Genomic DNA, 6,000 nt, shown 5'->3' with positions numbered 1-6,000 from the left:
TCATTCAATTTTACTAACAGGTCTTCAATCAATTGGCATTACGGGATTAGTCCTCAACTGGAGAAAGTGCAGAGAAGGGCAACTAAAATGATAAGGGGCATAGAATGGCTGCCCTATGAGCAAAGGCTAAAGAAGTTAGGGCTGTTCAGTTTGGAGAAGACCCAATACGGTAACTATAACAGGGGTAATATACCTGTCCTTAACTCAGTAACATATACAAACAGATAAGGACATACATGTACTTATTCTCAAATATATTTTGTACACAATTATACTAGTTTTTTTTTTTTTTCCTTTTTTTTGTTATAGATAATTATACTATTTAAAATATTTAATCCAATTATTAAAATATCAAAATAATTCTCTAAATGATGTCATTTAATTTAAACAGTATTCCATTAAAAAACTAATGGTTACCAAATGTAATAAATTAATCAATTAAATTAATTAATTTCAAATTTATTTTTGTTCATTTTTAAACAATTTTCTTATCATGTGGATACCCCAAACATCCCCAAAATATTCATAAATATACAACACATATACCCATAAAATACATGTATCCATTCATTCACACCATGCACACATACTTAAAATCCCCAACATATTGCACATTTCCCATAAACATCTATGGTAAGAACATACAGTACACGAGTATTACAAGAATGAATCTTCAAACATCAATTTTTTATACAAATTCACCATTATTATATGTTTTTAACACATTAATTAAACTTCCTCAACAATAGTTAGAAGATCCCACTCTATTCAATCAGTTGCAATCGCAATTGTTGAGGAAGTTTAATTAATGTGTTAAAAACATATAATAATGGTGAATTTGTATGAAAAATTTGTATGAAAAATTGATGTTTGAAGATTCATTCTTGTAATACTAGTGTACTGTATGTTCTTACCATAGATGTTTATGGGAAATGTGCAATATGTTGGGGATTTTAAGTATGTGTGCATGGTGTGAATGAATGGATACATGTATTTTATGGGTATATGTGTTGTATATTTATGAATATTTTGGGGATGTTTGGGGTATCCACATGATAAGAAAATTGTTTAAAAATGAACAAAAATAAATTTGAAATTAATTAATTTAATTGATTAATTTATTACATTTGGTAACCATTAGTTTTTTAATGGAATACTGTTTAAATTAAATGACATCATTTTGAGAATCAGTTTGGAGAAGAGACAACTTAGGGGGCAATATGATAGAAGTCTAAAAAATCATGAAAGGACTTGCACAAGATAATGTAAATTGGTTATTTACTCTCTCAGATAATAGAAGGACCAGGGGGCACTCCATGTAGTTAGCAAGTAGCTCATGTAAAACAACATGAAGAAAATTCTTTTTCACTCGGCACATAGTTAAGCTTTGGAATTCAGTGCCAGAGGATGTGGTTATAGCAGTTAGTGTAACTGGGTTTAAAAAAGGTTTGGATAAGTTCCTAGAGGAAAAATCCGTGAAATGATATTACAGTAATTAATAAGCAATAGTAGCTTGTGATTTTTCTTAAGTTTGGGTACTTGCCAGATACGTGTGACTTGGATTGGCCACTGTTGGAAACAGGATATTGCGCCTGTTTGACCATTGGTCTGACCCAGTATGACATATCTTATGTTCTTATGTTCGAACTGGTTTAGGTCTTTCCTAACTATACACACTCAACAAATTCATGTTATGGTTTTGAGGTGTTTGGGTGATTCTTGGGTGCTGCAGTGATGGCCACTCCCACGGGGAGGAGCCCCGTGAGGAACTGCAGTACCATGCTAGACTCAGAACGCACAAACACAGAAGATTGTCTTTTATTAAACAGCTTGTAATTACCACCAGAGGTGGCAGTAGTGAGTTGATTCTGTAGCAGCAGTCTAGGGGTCCTCGGTTGAGGAGACCCGTCCCACAATGGTGGTGTAGGGAGCTCCGATGCAGGTTTTCAATATGGAGCTGTAGGTGAGACAGACTGGCAAAGGTTAAGTTACTCACAACACTGTAGCTGTATAGATGACGATTCCAGCAGGCAGAAGTAGTTAGCTCACAGGCACCAAGATAGACAGCACAGGCCCTCGAGGAGCAAGTACCGGGATCCCTGGATAGGCACCTGAAAATAAGCATAGGGCCCCCGAGGAGTGGGTACCCAAGTTAGTAGAACCTCGGAGCTTCTAGTGGCAGAGTAGCTCAGACCGGACAAGTCCAGTCCTTGCTAACTCAATCAGTCAGCAAACGAAGGGCAGGCTAAATACCTGGATGGCATGACGTCACTCGAGGGGGATGCCCCCGAGGTTCACGCCATAGCTGGAATAAAGACGTGGGTGGTGCACGCGAAGACACCCTAGGAGGCCCTCAGGAGTAACATGGCAGAATGCCTTGTCATAGCCATTCCGGGGATGCCGGGGAGTCCGGCTTGCAGATGCGGTGGTAGCCATCTTCCCAAGGCTAGTGGAGAAAGCGAGAATTGAGGTGAGGCACAAAGGACAAAGCCATCTGAGTCTGACAGACGCAACAGTACCCCCCTTCATAGGTCGTCCTCCAGACGCCCTACCTGGTCTTGGTTTCTGATGATGCGATCGCTGGAACTGATTCAGCATCTCCTTGTCCATGATATTAGCCAAAGGTTCCCATGAGTTTTCTTCAGGTCTATAACCCTCCTATGACAGGAGGTATTCCCAAACTCTGCCTCTCTTTCTTACATCAAGGATTGCATCTACTTTGTACTCGATGTCCTCTTCTGCGTCTACAGGCGTAGGATCAGGTGTCTTGGTGGTAAATTTGTTGAGAATGAGCGGTTTCAGTAGTGAGACATGAAATGCGTTATGAATCTTAATTGCTTGAGGATGACGTAGACTGTAAGTGAGATTACACAGACGTCAGAGGATGGGAAAGGGTCCGACACAGCGTGGAGTGAAGCGAGCTGATGGTAGCTTGAGTCTGAGGTGTTTTGTAGACAGCCAGACCTTGTCACCAGACTTGAAGTCAACGAGCCTTGCAGTGATGAGCGTCATAACCCTTTTTAGCTCAGAGTCCAGATTTATGGAGCATCACCTTAGTCTTCTTCCATAGTTGTTGAATTTCATTGGCACTAGATTGAGCTGTCGGGGATGACACTGAAAGATGGTAAGGTTAGTCGTCCATAGACCACTTTGAAAAGTGTAGATCCAGTAGATGTTGCTGGATGGGAGTTGATGGTGAACTCGGCCCATGGTAACAGTTCAGCCCAGTCATTCTGATGTGAACCAATGCAGGCACGGAGGAACTGCTTGAGGGTATGGTTCATCCTCTCAGTTTGACCATTTGACTGAGGATGGTAGGATGAGGTGAAGTCGAGAGTGATATCAAACTTCTTGCACAATGCCTTCCAGAATTTAGCTGTGAATTGGACACCTCTATCTGAGACGATGTGTTTAGGCATGCTGTGCAGGCGAAAGATGTGGCTGATGAATAGTTTTTCAAGTTCCATAGCTGTAGGCAAGCCAGGAAGAGCCACAAAGTGAGCCATCTTTGAGAAACGGTCCACTGTTACCCAGATGGTATTGTTGCCTCCAGAGAGTGATAAGTCCAACACAAAGTCTGTGGCAATGTGAGTCCAGGGCTCATCTGGTACTGACAAGGGTTGAAGCAGGCCCCAAGGACGTCCGGGCTCAGATTTTTGTCTGGCACAATTGGAACAGGCAGCTACATATACAACAGTGTCCTCTTTCATTGACGGCCACCATAAGAACATAAGAACATAAGAAAATGCCATACTGGGTCAGACCAAGGGTCCATCAAGCCCAGGGGCTGATGGCCAGCGCCATCTTTAAAGATGGCGCCGGCCATCTTTACTCATCAGCCCCTATTATACTATACTCTATAATAGGGGCTGATGAGTACAGATGGCCGACGCCATCTTTAAAGATGGGGCCGGCAATCCAGTGCTCCTACCATGTGACAGGGGCCGGCCAATGGCACGGATACCCTGTCACATGGTAAGCGCAAAGGGGCATCGGCGCCATTTTTTTTTTAGCTCAGCTGATGCCTGGGAAAGGGAAATAGCTCCCCGAGGCCCCCCTGGACCACCAGGTAATTTTAAAAGGTTATGGGGGGGGCGGGGTCGGGAGGGTGGGGGAGGCTAAGAGGAGTCGATTTAAAGGGTTGGGTGGGGTTTTTTTAATCTGACCATCGGCGCCATTTTAATTAGTGGCAGCCAAAATGGCGCCAATGGCCCGAAAGGGGGAGATCGCACCGGGACCCCCCCCCCCCACTGGACCACCAGGTAATTTAACATTTTGGGGGGGGGGGGTTCCGGAGGGTGGGGGAGGGTAAGGAATTGGTTTTAAAGGGTCGGGGTGGGTTTAGGGGTTGTTTTGGTGTGCCAGTTTTCCCGCCCTCCCCCAAATAATTCCCGTGCCCTATTTAATGATTTAGGATGATTTATGACGATAAATCGGGGGCATTTGTATTGTATCGTGCACTCTAATGATTTAGGATAATTTTAAAATTATCTGATGATAATTTTAATCGTTCAAAAACGATTCACATCCCTACTGTCCACTATTCCACTGTCGACCTCCTACTTACCTTCACCTTAATAATTATACTATCCCCAGAGCTCAGAGATGTGCTGGCGGGACCGCTGTGCGACCTGTTCAATAGATCCCTAGAAACGGGTGTGGTGCCGAGTGATTGGAGAAGAGCGGTGGAGGTCCCGCTTCACAAGAGTGGGAACAGAGAGGAGACTGGTAACTACAGACCGGTTAGCCTCACTTCAGTGGTGGGAAAAGTAATGGAGTCACTGTTGAAAGAGAGAATAGTGAACTATCTACAGTCGGGAGAATTGATGGACCAGAGGCAGCATGGATTCACCAGGGGAAGATCCTGTCAGACAAATCTGATTGACTTTTTTGACTGGGTAACCAAGGAATTGGATCGAGGAAGAGCGCTCGATATCATATACTTGGATTTCAGCAAAGCTTTTGATACGGTTCCGCACAGGAGACTGGTGAATAAAACGAGAAGCTTGGGAGTGAGTGCCGAGGTGGTGACCTGGATTGCAAATTGGTTGACGGACAGAAGACAATGTGTGATGGTAAATGGAACCTTCTCTGAAGAGAGAGCGGTTTTAAGTGGTGTACCGCAAGGATCGGTGTTGGGACCGGTCCTGTTCAATATCTTTGAGAGCGACATTGCGGATGGATAGAAGGTAAGGTTTGTCTTTTTGCAGATGACACTAAGATCTGCAACAGAGTGGACACGCCGGAAGGAGTGGAGAGAATGAGACGAGATCTAAGGAAACTGAAAGAGTGGTCGAAGATATGGCAGCTGAGATTCAATGCCAAGAAGTGCAAAGTCATGCATATGGGGAGTGGAAATCCGAATGAACTGTATTCGATGGGGGGGGGGGGTGGGGGGGGGGGGGGGGGGGGGGGAAGGCTGATGTGCACGGAGCAGGAGAGGGACCTTGGGGTGATGGTGTCTAATGATCTGAAGTCGGCGAAACAATGCGACAAGGCGATAGCTAAAGCCAGAAGAATGCTGGGCTGCATAGAGAGAGGAATATCGAGTAAGAAAAGGGAAGTGATTATTCCCTTGTACAGGTCCTTGGTGAGGCCTCACCTGGAGTACTGTGTTCAGTTCTGGAGACCGTATCTTCAAAAAGACAAAGACAAGATGGAGGCGGTACAGAGAAGGGCGACCAGGAAGGTGGAGGATCTTCATCGGATGCCGTACGAGGAGAGATTGAAGAATCTAAATATGTACACCCTGGAGGAAAGGAGGAGCAGAGGTGATATGATACAGACTTTCAGATACTTGAAAGGTGTTAATGATCAAAAGACAACGACAAACCTTTTCCGTAGGAAAAAAATCAGCAGAACCAGGGGTCACGATTTGAAGCTCCAGGGAGGAAGATTCAGAACCAATGTCAGGAAGTATTTCTTCACGGAGAGGGTGGTGGATGCCTGGAATGCCCTTCCGGAGGATATGGTGAAGACCAGAACTGTGAAGGACTTCAA

The sequence above is a fragment of the Rhinatrema bivittatum genome, chromosome 19 (assembly GCF_901001135.1).
Source record: "Rhinatrema bivittatum chromosome 19, aRhiBiv1.1, whole genome shotgun sequence".
NCBI lineage: Eukaryota > Metazoa > Chordata > Amphibia > Gymnophiona > Rhinatrematidae > Rhinatrema > Rhinatrema bivittatum.
The sequence above is the reverse complement of the archived record's forward strand: the minus strand, read 5'-3'. Positions refer to the sequence as shown.